At 41.0% G+C, this 13680-nt stretch overlaps 1 protein-coding gene across 1 annotated transcript in view; it reads left to right on the top strand.

Annotated features, from left to right (window-relative positions):
- The window catches only part of NTM (neurotrimin), a 929477-nt gene that overhangs the window by 142531 nt on the left and 773266 nt on the right, over positions 1-13680 (top strand). The gene's annotated exons all lie outside the window — the stretch shown is intronic.

The raw sequence follows: 13680 nt of genomic DNA, 5'->3' as shown, positions 1-13680 counted from the left end.
CTAGAGCGTGCATCTAAAACCATTAGCTTGGGCTGTCAGCTTTCCTCATAATGATTAAAAGCAGGTAAAGGAGGAGGAAAAGGACTAAAGAAATCATCTTTGTACATTTTAATCTGAGCCATTTTTGAACAGCGTGATAAGGCAGGTTGTGGAAATGTCAGCTTCTCCTTATCTCTAATTGACTTAAGTAGAGGCAGCTCTAATCCCTGTGTGCACAGGAGCCTGGAATGGAGAGATGAGGCCAATTGATTTCTACTTTTTAATTAACATATGAGCTACTTAAAAACAATAGTATATTGGAGGCAGTTTGGGAGCAGGAGGAAATGTGAGGGAGGGTCGCCACATGGCGGTGACATTTAGAGCAATATTGACAAGTGTCAGCGTTTGACTTGAAGCAGGGCTGAAGCAGGGCCGAGTGGTGTGTCTCATGTGTGAGGGCAGTCACAGAAGTCTGCCGTGAAGGGGACAAAGAAGTTCACATTTCTCTCCAAGCACTAATGGGAAGAACCTCTGGTTTACTAAAGGTAAGCATTGTGGGGTGGGGGGAACCCTCGTATACATTTGTGCACACTGGTCCTCCTCCTCCTCCACCCGGGGGATTTATCCAGGGGCAGTTAATGAAGTTGGTGCTTTCAGTCCTATCTAGTCATGAGCTATGGAAGCTCAGTCTGGTTGAATGTTGGAAGTCTTACACATACTAATCAATAGAATCTGGAGTGATTTTACCACACCATGGCCGACGTGCTTCTCTGTAAAGCCCTGGGCACCCAGAGCTTACTATCTACTCCCATTCTATGTGTCTCCTTTAAACAGATAGGCTTTTGTTCTCATTCCTGTAAAGGCTGTACTCAGAGCTCCAGCGTGGTTGACTGCTGCTCCTTCCATTCTCCCACCCCTGGGAGCTGGGTTTCATAGTTGGCACTCTTGGCCCCTCACTCCATTACTAGTCTTATATCAGCATGATTAAATCTAGGATCACAATGTATCTTCTGCATTCAGCGAGTGTCACCACTCCCTGGATATTTTCATTGCCATGCCCATTCCTTCCTAAAAGTTCCCCTGTCATATTGTTACCTGTTTGGGTAAGAACTAAAATTTGCTTTATCTCCTGAACATTAACATTTGAACTCTGCTCTGTCCCATGTGGGGATAGGAAAGGAGGAAAAACTCTCGTTGTTGAATTAGCTTCCCAAGACCCATACTTGCAGGAGCCATTTCTATTCTTTTTTTCTTCACTGGCTACTTTAAAGATCTCAGCACTCCAGAGAACTTCAGGGCCAAATGACCATGGGTCATGAAATCTATAATGTTATTGGAGTGTGCACCATAGGATAATGGGCTTTTAATTAATGCCTTTTAATAATTAATAGATGGGAGAAGGGGCATGGAGTAGATGACCTCTGAATGCTTAACTTGCCAGGTTTGGAGATCTGACAGTTCTGTTGATTTGGAAAGCAATAAATTAAGTGGCTTTTCAGAGTGTTTTGCCTATTCCATCACATAAAACTTTCACCTCTCTCTTTACTCTTGTTCTTATTTTGTTTACTTTCATTTTACTTGTTTATGTCCTCAACAAAGCTCTGCTATGAGGGAGACACAATGATCTGGTACTGTGCCTGTCTTCTCCAGTAGAATAAATATGTTTCTCAAGGAAGGGGACCATATTTTATCCCTTGAGGTAGCTCCAGAATAATAATAAAAGCTGACATTTATTAAGCACTCACTTTGTGTCTGAGATTGTGCTATGCCCTTTATATGTTTAATTCATTTTATACCTATGTCTGCTCTGTGAGGGAATGCCATTATTATCTATATTTTATAATTGACGAAAAGGAAGTTGGGAGATGTTAAGCAACGTGCACAGGTTCATGCAGCTAGTTAAGTGTCAGGATGCTTAATCAGTATGCAATACAATTTTTCTACATCTATTCCCATGCCTGCTACATAATAGATTCTCATTTAGTGTTAGTAGAATAAATGAGTTAGGACATGGCTTCTGCTTCCAGTTCTGCTACTAACTTCAGCATTTCTTCTATGTAACAGAGCTTTATTCTCTTAGCCACCATCGTCCACAGGTCCCAGAACATAACAAGTGCTCAGGAGACGTTTAATGAATGAATGGTAAATGGATGGTAGCCTTTTCTGCGTCTGGTAGCCTTTTCTGGGTCCGGTAGCCTATCACGGCAGCTTACTTTGATCTCTCCCTTCTCTAACCTCTCATACCCACTCTATGTTTAGACATTTGATTATATTCTATCCTTTGTTGGTTCTAACTGTTGAATGTGTGTGTTCTGTATTCCCCAATAAATTGTATTATATTTCCCTTTTATTCCCCATGGTGCCTATTCCAGTGCCCAGAATATAACAAGTGCTCAGTAAATACAGATTGAAATGGAATTGAGTAATGCCTCAGCACACAGTGGAGCCAGAAGGAACACTGAAATAGCAGTAACCTCCTGGGTTGTTGTTTTAGCCTTCAGAAAAACTGTCATGTGGTTTCTGCTAAACAGATGTCTTTGACAGGTCAGGCAGTAGCATCCAGGCCGGTGACATAAGATACAATTTGACATATTGCCACAGTTCGCTTACCATCCTCCTACGATGCTGGTCTCCAGAGAGAAAGGGTGTTATGCAACTTTTAGAAAATTCAGAGGACAATGGTCTGAGAGAGGGATCCCAAGGTAATTGGTAAAATTCTACTAGTTGAATGAATGGTGTCCTAAAAAGGTTGCAAACACACACACACACACACATGCACACACGCACACACACACACATCCCTTATGAAACCCAACCTAACTCTTACTGATCCTTAAGCTACTTTTAAAGTTGTAAGCAGAATTACACTCCCAATCTTGCTCCCTCCTGGGAGTGGGGAGCAAAAACAACTCTCAGAGGGCAAATGGGATGAGAAAAGGCAGATAGGATCCCAGTAACCTAGCAAATCAGCAGGAACCCTGATAGTAAGAGTTGAATAGCCAGGGAAATGATAGCTCCCTTCAGCATCTGAGATCCCAGGACTTAATGTAATTCCAACTTGAAATCAAGGTGGATTGATGTATGGGTCAGCTGCATGGTATGGATATTGGTCCAAAGACCATAGATTCCTTAGGAAATAAATGAGACAAATCAATAGGAAGATGGGAACGTCTGAGCCTAGAGTGACAACCGACGTACTCTTGATTATCTTCCCTGCACCTAGCCAGCCTGGCATTCTTTGCAATAAGGCATAACCCTTCCTGTTTTGTAATTCCATGTGTAATTTACCTGTGGAGGGAAGGAACTCTTGTCCTATTCTGTCTGCCCCCTCAGCCACTCCCCCACCCATACTCCTGGGACTCTGCGGTAGACGTCCGTGGAGACATGTGAGTGCTTTCTGGAAGGGAGCAGACTAGGTATTTGTGCATCCATCTCATGTCACTGGACCCACTGGAGAAAGCAGGATTTCTTGGTGCTGCCTATCTGCCTTGAAATTCCCCAGTGATAGATTCAGCAGATACTCATTAGTACAAGGACCATGTCCTGTTGATCTGGGTCCCCAGTGCCTAGCGCAGTGTCTTGAGTAAGGAGACATTCGATAAACGTTTGCTGAATACATGATGAAGGACATTCTGGATCGGTTTGAGATATACATACCCTGCTGTGATGGATGCTTTACATCCTGTTTTAATTTCTTTCCCCTACAAGGAGAAATGTATGAGAATTCAAGGGCAGAAATAAAAGAGAAAGAAATGCATGTACCACGGAAATCATCCAGTAAAGTTTAGCACTTTTCACAAAGAAAACTTACCAGTTATTTAATTGGGGGACTTGAAAGCTCACAAAAGAGAAAGGAGGGTGGGAAAATAAGAGGGAAAAGAAAGCACTTTCCCCACTATAGAGAGGGCTGGGACATGAACAAAAGCCCTGTGATTCACCCAAGAATAGAAGCTTAAAGGCCTACAACTATGTGCCAAGGCGCCAGAGGTCTTGCCAACCTCGACTCATGTGGGGCATTTGCCCTTTGATGCAGCCAAGGGAAGGGACTGAAGCAGCTGATGGTGACCTTAGAGCAGCTGCGCTGGAAGGCCATTTCGAGAAGCAGACGCAGCCTTCCCCTCCCAGTTCCCCGATTCTCACCCTCCAAATTGCAAAAGGAGGCACAAGAATGAGTTCATTCTTAGACTAGAAAAACCAGGAGTGTGTTGCTGATGGAATAACTTATGCAGAAAAAACACGGAGGTAGTTCAGGAGGAGATCTGAATCGGGGGCAGGGGAGAAAGGAGAAGTGGTGAGCGGTGCGATCACCAGTGAGCAGTTACAAAGGGAGCCCCGGCATAGACACACAGCCTGCCTGCCTGCCTTCCACATGTTACCATACTGAATCCTCACCATCACCACTGAATGCAGACCTACTGTTTATTCTCATATCCTACAAGGGGTAGCTAGGTTTCAGCCAAGCAAAATAACAAGAATCTGTGGCCAGAAAATAGTCCGAATTCAACCCCACATGGGTCAGCTGCCACAGCCATGCTACTGGAGCAGAACCTATGGAGGGTGTGGAAACTGTTTCTGCTGTTTTCCTTGATGGCTCTCTTCCTCTGCTGCAGCTATAACCGCTTTCTCTGAGCCCTGGAGAAGGCCTGTCCTCCAGACCCCTAGCCCCACATAGAGCTATAACAGAACAAAAGCACTTCTAGGACCAGCCAGTGTGATTACTGCACTCTGGGATATGAAAATGGGTAACACATTGTCCCTGACATAGGGAACTCCCAGTCCACCAAAAGGAATCCTTACAGAACAGGGTAGGCTGACTAAATAAGCCATGTGTAAATCCTTTAAGGGAACAAGAAGGGAAACAGTGTAACCTCAGATGTGAGGGGAGTTAGCTAAAGATTCAGTGATAGCTGATATTTTTGAGGGCAAGGTGGGAAGGCATTCCAGATGGAAGGAACTGCATGAACAAAGGCCCAAAGCATGATGGGGACCATTGCATCTGGGTGAAGGAGATCTCCCAGGTCATTTGGTGGAGAGAGAGTAGAGATCATATTCAGACTTTTAGGTCTTAACATTTTTTTGAAGGAGGAGGAGTAGTGGATTTTTTTTTTAAGTGTAGTAAAATATGCATAATAATAAAACCTACCATCTTAACCATTTTTTTTCTTTTATTAAGGTATCATTGATATACACTCTTATGAAGGTATCACAAGAAAAACAATGTGGTTATAACATTCACCCTTATTTTCAAGTCCTCCCCATACCCCATTGTACTCACTGTCAATCAGTGTAGTAAGATGTCACAGAGTCCCTAACTGTCTTCTCTGAGCTACACTGTCTTCCCTGTGACCCCACCTACACCATGTGTAACAATCATGATACCACACAATCCCCTTCTCCCTCCCATCACACCCACCCTTCCCCACCCCTCCCCTTTGGTAACCACTAGTCCCTTCTTGGAGTCTGTGAGTCTGCTGCTATTTTGTTCCTTCAGTTTTGCTTCATTGTTATACTCCACAAATAAGGGAAATCATTTGGTGTTTGTCTTCCTCTGCCTGACTTATTTCATTGAGCATAATGTCCTCCAGCTCCATCCATGTTGTTGCAAATGGTAGGATTTGTTTCTTTCTTATGGCTGAATAATATTCCAGTGTGTATATGTACCACCTCTTCTTTATCCATTCATCTACTGATGGACACTTAGGTTGCCTCTATATCTTGGCTATTGTAAATAGTGCTGTGATAAACATAGGGGTGCATATGTCTTTTTGAATATGAGAAGTTGTTTTCTGTGGGTAAATTCCTAGGAGTGGAATCCCAGGTCTAGTGGTATTTCTATTTTTAGTTTTTTGAGTAACCTCCATATTACTTTCCACAATGGTTGAACTAGTTTACATTCCCATCAGCAGTGTAGGAAGGTTTCCCTTTCTCTGCATCCTTGCCAACATTTTTGTTCCTAGTCTTTTCTATGTTGGCCATCCTAACTGGTGTGAAGTGATATCACATTGTTGTTTTAATTTTCATTTCCCTGTTAATTAGCAATGTGGAGCATCTTTTCATGTGCCTGTTGGCCATCTGAATTTCTTCTTTGGAGAAGTGTCTGTTCATATCCTCCACCCATTATTTAATAGGGTTATTTGTTTTTTGGGTATTGAGGCATGTGAGTTCTTGATATATTTTGGATGTTAGCCCCTTGTCAGATGTGTCATTTACAAATATATTCTCCCATACTTAGGATGCCTTTTTGTTCTGCTGATGGTGTCCTTTACTGTACAGAAGCTTTTTAGCATGATAAGTCCCATTTGTTCATTTTTTATTTTGTTTCCCTTGCCCAAGGAGGTGCGTTCAGGAAAAAGTTGCTCATATTTATATTTAAGAGATTTTTGCCTATGTTTTCTTCAAAGAGCTTTATGTTTTCATGACTTACATTCAGGACTTTAATCCATTTTGAGTTTACTTTTGTGTGTGGAGTTAGACAATAATACAGGTTCACTCTTTTGCATGTAGCTGTCCAGTTTTGACAACACCAGCTGCTGAAGAGGCTGTCATTTCCCCAGGTATGTCCACGGCTCCTTTATCATATATTAATAGATCATATATGGTTGAGTTTATATCAGGGCTCTCTAGTCTGTTCCACTGATTTGTGGATCTGTTCTTGTGCCAGTACCAAATTGTCTTGATCACTGTGGCTTTGTAGTAGAGCTTGAAGTCGGGGACCGTAATCCCCCCAGGTTTATTCCTCCTTCTCAGGATTGTCTTGGCTATTCGGGGTCTTTTGTGGTTCCATATGAATTTTAGAACTATTTGCTACAGTTTGTTGAAGAATGCTGTTGGTATTTTGATAGGGATTGCATTGAATCTGTAGATTGCTTTACGCAGGATGGCCATTTTGACAATATTAATTCTTCCTATCCATGAGCATGGGATGTGTTTCCATTTATTCTTGTCTCCTTTAATTTCTCTCATGAGTGTCTTGTAGTTTTCAGGGTAGAGGTCTTTGACCTCCTTGGTTAGGTTTATTCCTAGGTATATTATTCTTTTTGATGCAATTGTGAATGGAATTATTTTTCTGATTTCTCTTTCTGCTAGTTTATCATTAGTGTATAGGAATGCAACAGATTTCTGTGTATTAATTTTATATCCTGAAACTTTGCTGAATTCAGATATTAGATCTAGTAGTTTTGGAGTAGATTCTTTAGGGTTTTTTACGTTCAATATCATGTCATCTGCAAACAGGGACAGTTTAACTTCTTTCTTGCCAATCTGGATGCCTTTTATTTCTTTGTGTTGTCTAATTGCCATGGCTAGGACCTCCAGACTATGTCGAATAAAAGTGGGGAGAGTGGGCATCCTTGTTTTGTTCCCAATCTTAAAAAAAGAGCTTTAAGCTTCTCTCTGTTAAGTATAATGTTAGTTGTGGGTGAGGTACTTGTCCTCTATACCCATTTTGTTGAGAGTTTCTATCATGAATGGATGTTGAATTTTGTCACATACTTTTTCAGTGTCTATGGAGATAATCATGTGGTTTTTGTCCTTCTTTTTGTTGATGTGGTGGATAATATTGTGGATTTTCGAATGTTGTACCATCCTTGTATCCCTGGAATAAATCCTACTTGATCATGACAGATGATTTTTTTATGTATTTTTGAATACAGTTTGCTAATAATTTGTTGAGTATTTTTGCATCCATGTTCATCAGGGATATTAGTCTGTAATTTTCTTTTTTTGTGGTGTCTTAGCCTGGTTTTGGTATTAGAGTGATGCTGGCCTCATAGAATGAGTTTGGACATATTCCCTGTTCTACTTTTTAGAAAACTTTAAGGAGGATGGGTATTAGGTCTTCACTAAATGTTTGATAAAATTCAGCAATGAAACCATCTGGTCCAGGAGTTTTGTTCTTAGGATTTTTTTAATTACCAATTCAATTTTGTTGCTGGTAAGTAGTCTATTCAGATTTTCTGTTTCTTTCTGGGTCAGCTTGGGAAGGCTGTATTTTTCTAGAAAGTTGTCCATTTCTTCTAGGTTATCCAGTTTATTACCATATAATTTTTCATAGTATTCTCTCATAATTGTTTGTATTTCTGTGGTGTCCGTAGTGATTTTTCCTTTCTCATTTCTGATCTGTGTATGTATGTAGACTCTCTTTTTTTCTTGGTAAGTCTAGCTAGGGGCTTATCTATTTTGTTTTCTTTCTCAATGAACAAGCTCCTGCTTTCATTGATTCTATTATTTTATTTTTCTAGATTTTATTTATTTCTACTCTAATCTTTATTATCTCCCTTCTTCTTCTGACTTTGGTCCTCCTTTGTTCTTCTTTTTCTAGTTTTGTTAATTGTGAGTTTAGACTGTTCATACGGGATTGTTCTTCTTTCCTGAGGTAGGCCTTTATTGCAGTATACTTCCCTCTTAGCATGACCTTTGCTCTGTCCCACAGATTTTGCGGTGTTGAATTATTGTTGTCACTTTTCTCCATATATTGCTTGATCTCTGTTTTTATTTGGCCATTGATCCATTGATTATTTAGGAGCATGTTATTAAGCCTCCATGTGTTTTTAGGCTTTTTCATTTTCTTTGTGTAATTTATTTCTAGTTTCATACTTTTGTGATCTGAGAAACTGGTTGGTACAATTTCAATCTTTTTAAATTTACTGAAGCTCTTTTTGTGGTCTAGTATATGACCTATTCTTGAAAATGTTCCATGTGCACTTGAGAAGAATGAGTATCCTGCTGCTTTTGGATGGAGTGTTCTGTAGATGTCCATTAGGTCCTTCTGTTCTATATGTTGTTCAGTCCCTCTGCCTCCTTACTTATTTTCTGTCTGGTGGATCTGTCCTTTGGAGTGAGTAGTGTGTTGAAGTCTCCTAAAATGAATGCATTGCAATCTATTTCCCCCTTTAATTCTGTTAGTGTTTGTTCCACATATGTAGGTGATCCTGTGTTGGGTGCATAGATATTTATAATAGTTATAGCCTCTTGTTGAACTGACCCCTTTATCATTATGTTATGTCCTTCTTTGACTCGTTACTTTCTTTGTTTTGAAATCTATTTTGTCTGATACAAGTACTGCAACTCCTGCTTTTTTCTTCTCCCTATTAGTTGCATGAAATATCTTTTCCATCCCTTTACTTTCAGTCTGTGTATGTCTTTGGGTTTGAAGTGAGTCTCTTGTAGGCAGCATATAGATGGGTCTTGTTTTTTAACCCATTCAGTCACTGTATGTCTTTTCATTGCTGCATTCAGACTGTTTACATTTAGGGTGATTATCGATAGGTAACTGCTTATTGCCATTGTAGGCTTTAGATTTGTGTTTACCAAAGGTTCAAGGGTAATTTCCTTACTATCTAAGAGTCTAACTTAACTCACTTAATAAGGTATTACAAACACAATACAAAGATTCTTTTCTTTTTCTTCTCCTTTTTCTTCCTCCTCCATTCTTTATATATTCAGTATCATATTCTCTACTCTTTATCTATCCCTTGACTGACTTAGGGGGTAGTTAATTTAGTTTTGCATTTGCTCAGTAATTAACTGTTCTACTTTCTTTACTGTGGTTTTATTACCTCTTGTGACACTATTTAGCCTTAGGAACACTTCCATCTATAGCAGTCCCTCCAAAATACCCTGTAGGGACAGTTTGTGGGAAGTAAATTCTCTCAGCTTTTGCTTATCTGGAAATTGTTTAATCCCTACTTCAAATTTAATCAATAGTCTTGCTGGATACAGTATTTTTTATTCGAGGCCCTTCTGTTTCATTGTGTTAAATATGGCACGCCACTCCCTTCTGGTCTGTAAGGTTTCTGCTGAGAATTCTGATGACAGCCTGATGAGTTTTCCTTTGTATGTGATCATTTTTCTCTCCCTAGCTGCTTTTAGAAGTCTGTCCTTATCCTTGATCTTTGCCATTTTAATTACTATATGCTTAGTGTCATCTTCCTTGGGCACCTTGTGTTGGGAGATCTGTGCACCTCCATGGCTTGAGAGACTATCTCCTTCCCCAGACTGGGTAGTTTTCAGCAATACCTCCTTAAAGACACTTTCCATCCCTTTTTTTCTCTTCGTCTTCTGGTACCCCTAAAATGTGAATATTTTTCCATTTGGATTGGTCACACAATTATCACAATATTTTTTCATTCCTAGAGATCCTTTTTTCTGTCTGTGCCTCAGCTTCTTTGTATTCCTCTTTTCTAATTTCTATTCCATTTACTGTCTCTTTTACTACATCCAATTTGCTTTTGAATCCCTCCATTGGATGTTGCATTTCAGATATGGAATTTCTTAATGATTGAATCCCAATCCTAAATTTGTCCCTGAGTTCTTAAATATTTTTGTGTACCTCCATGAGCATGTTTATGATTTTTATTTTGAACTCTCTTTCAGGAAGATTGGTGAGTTCAATTTCAGTTTAGTCATTTTCTGGTGTTTGTGAGATTTGGGGTTGAACCAGGTTCCTTTGACATTTCATATTTGTATGTGGCGCCCTCTAGTGCCCAGGAGATCTAGTCTCTGTAGCTGCTCAGCCCCTGGAGTGATGTTGGGGGTTGCAGGGGAGTGGCACTGGTGCCTGAGGGGAGGAAAGATCTGTTTTCTGCTTCCCAGCTGCAGTGCCTGTCTCCACTGTCAGAACCAGTGGGCCGAGCACACAGGTGTAAGCCTCTGTGTTTTGCATATGTAGCTGCCATAGGCGGGGCCTCCCTCTGGCTGGCCTGATGCCAGGACAGGGACTACCGGTTTGCTAGCTGGTGCTGACAGGTCAGGAGGAAGGTGCAGCAGTCTGAATATCACAGTGGGGGGCCTCAGAGCTGAGTAACCCGCCAGGGTGATGGAGCACCTTAAGCTCCTGAAAGTTCCCAACCTGCTGGGCAGAGCACACCCAAACAACCTTGTCTACCTATCCCTTCTCCCACCCAGAAAGCTCTGTACAGTCCCCACCCCTTCAGCTGCCCTCTCGCTGCTACTGAGGTCTCTCAAACCACCCACATTTCCTTTGTCCCTGAGCAGCCAGATGTGTATCCCTGTCTTCCACAAATGGTGGAATCTCAGTCTCTCCAAGTATTCTGCCTGTCTTAGCTTTCCAACCCCACTAATCTTCAGAGCACCATGTAATGTAATTCTGTCCTCCCAAAGCAGATCTCCAGGGCTGGGTGTTCAGCAGTCCTAGGCTTCCACCCTTTCCCCACTCCATTTGTCTTCCTTCCACTGATGAGCTGGGGTAGGGCAAGGGCTTGGGTCCCACCAGATCTAGGCTTTGGTATGTTACTCAGTTTTGTGAAGTCTGTTCTGTTCTCCAGGTGTATGCAGTCTGGCGCAGCCTTTCCTGTTCCTCTTCTAGTATTAGTTGTATTAACTATATTTTCGTATTATATGTGGTTTGGGGAGGAGTTCTCTGTTTCACCTCTCCCACCACCATCTTTAATCTCAGTACCATCTTAACCATTTTTAAGCATTTTTAATTCTCTGACATTAAGTACATCCCCAAATGTTGTGCAACCATCACCACCATCAATATCCAGAACTTTGTCATCATCCCAAACAAAAACTTTGTATTCATGAATCTGTAATTCCCCATACTCCCTTCCCTCCAGCCTCTGGTAACCCATATTCTACTTTCTGTCTTTATGAATTTTTCAGTTCATTCAACTGCTTCATAGGAGTGGAATCATATAAAATTTGTCCTTTTGTGTCTGGCTTATTTCACTTGGCATAATGTGTTTCCAAGTTTCATCCATGATGCAGCATGTATCAGAATTTCCTTCCTTTTGGTGGCTGAATAGTATCTCATTGCATGTATACACCACATTGTGTTTATCCATTCATCTGCTGATAGCTGGGTTGTTTCCATCTTTTGGATGTTGTGAATAATGCTGCAGTGAATATTGGTACACAAGTATGTGTTCAAATCCCCACTTTCAATTCCTTTAGATATATATCCAGAAGCAGAATTGCTGGATTATATGTTTAAATTATATTTTTAAATAAATAATTTATATAACATATATATCTTTAAATAGTTTACACACAGTTTAAATGTATAAATTACATGATTAAATAGTTCTATGTGTAAATTTTTATGGAACTGCTAAACTGTTTTCCATAGCAGCTGCATTCTCACCAGCAATGAACAAGTTTCCAATTTCTCTATGCCCTTACCAACATTTTTTGTTTTTTTAATTCTATCCATCTAATAGTGTAAAGGGGTACCTCATTTTGATTTTGATTTGCATTTCTTTAATGACTAATGACATTGGACATGTTTTCATGTCCTTATTGGCCATTTCTGAATCTCCTTGGAAGAACTGTCTATTCAAGCCCTTTGCCTGTTTTTAAATCGGACTGTTCTTATTTTGTTGTTGAAATTTTTTTGTTTTATTTTAGTTTCAAGGGTTATGGAACTGGAGCTAAATGTAACCAATAAAGTTATAGGCTTATTTGTGTTTAAGTTTGGTAAAACACAGCTCTGCCTTTCTGACATGTGAGACTAGAGGAGTATTTTAAAAGTATTATTGTTGCTCTTATATATTTTCTTGAATTTCTTGATTAAGCAAGTCCTCCATCGTCCCCCATGGCCAAAGGTAATAAAACTCTGAGCAGATGTGGGAATACCAACCTAAATAAAAGCCTAGAAAACCACCAGGAAACAATCTGGGGATATAAATCATACACTGTGGAAGCCATTGGATTAGAAACACATTACCCTTGTCTGATCTGCTAACGCCCACATGTTCCAAGTGAACTTCAAGTGTGATTTACATTGCGACATTTGCGGAAATGGGAAAGGTTGATCCAGCTCGGCTTTGATGAATGCCTTTGTCTGTGTCTATGACTCCAGCCCTGGGGAACAATGAGGTAGGCGTCCCCAAACATGTCAGCTGGGGGCCTGCGCTGAGGAGGACCCTCTGCCAGGCCCCGACTGGATCCTGAATAGGCAGCTAGATCCAAGCAGCTGTGTGGTTTAATGGATCTCATCCATGATTAGAGGTCAGAATTCCTGCCCTCAACTCTCAGCCCTGGCAGCATTCCTTGAGTGGCCTTGCAGCTTCCTGAATGTTACGTTTCCCTTCTTCAAAATAAGGAAAGGAGTTGTAGCTGTATGATTGTAATATGGCATATATGAAACAAAACATATTCTACACATAGTCAGTCTGCCAAGAAATAGAGTTTGAGAGATGATAAGAAGAAAAAAGTGCAGAAAAAGGCTACAGTGGCTAGGCATGTCTACATAGAAAAACAAACAGTAGTTTCGTACAGCGTCAAAAGTAGATGTTATCTAACAGTTGGAAATTTTATTTGAAGGCCGCTCTCCCAGGGCAGACTTGTTTCCCCACCTTTCCCCGTCCCTAGCTCCTAGAAGGCCTTCTTCCCACCCTGGCTTCTCTTGTCACCAGGTCCTCTGAATTACCAGGCAGACCCCTCTACAAGCACAAATCCCCACGGCTCCTCTTGCAGGGAGGCTTAGCCACACTCATGACTTCCGAGTTAAATCCCTCATACACCCCAGTGCCAGGGAACAGCTGGGAGTGGATGCTGATGGCAAGGAAGGAAGTCGTCACTTTGTCGGTGTTTCCCTGAATAGTAAGTGAATGGCTTGTGACGTTTCTGAGAACATCTGACACTCCCATCACCAAGTCCCACCACCCCTTGTTCTAAGCAGAGTGGACAGGCTCTCTGCAGTTTTGAGACATGGGTAAAGCAGAACCTCTCCTAATA

Source organism: Manis javanica, chromosome 6, assembly GCF_040802235.1.
Source record: "Manis javanica isolate MJ-LG chromosome 6, MJ_LKY, whole genome shotgun sequence".
NCBI lineage: Eukaryota > Metazoa > Chordata > Mammalia > Pholidota > Manidae > Manis > Manis javanica.
Note: the sequence above shows the minus strand (reverse complement) of the source record. Positions and strands in the feature narration are given on the sequence as shown.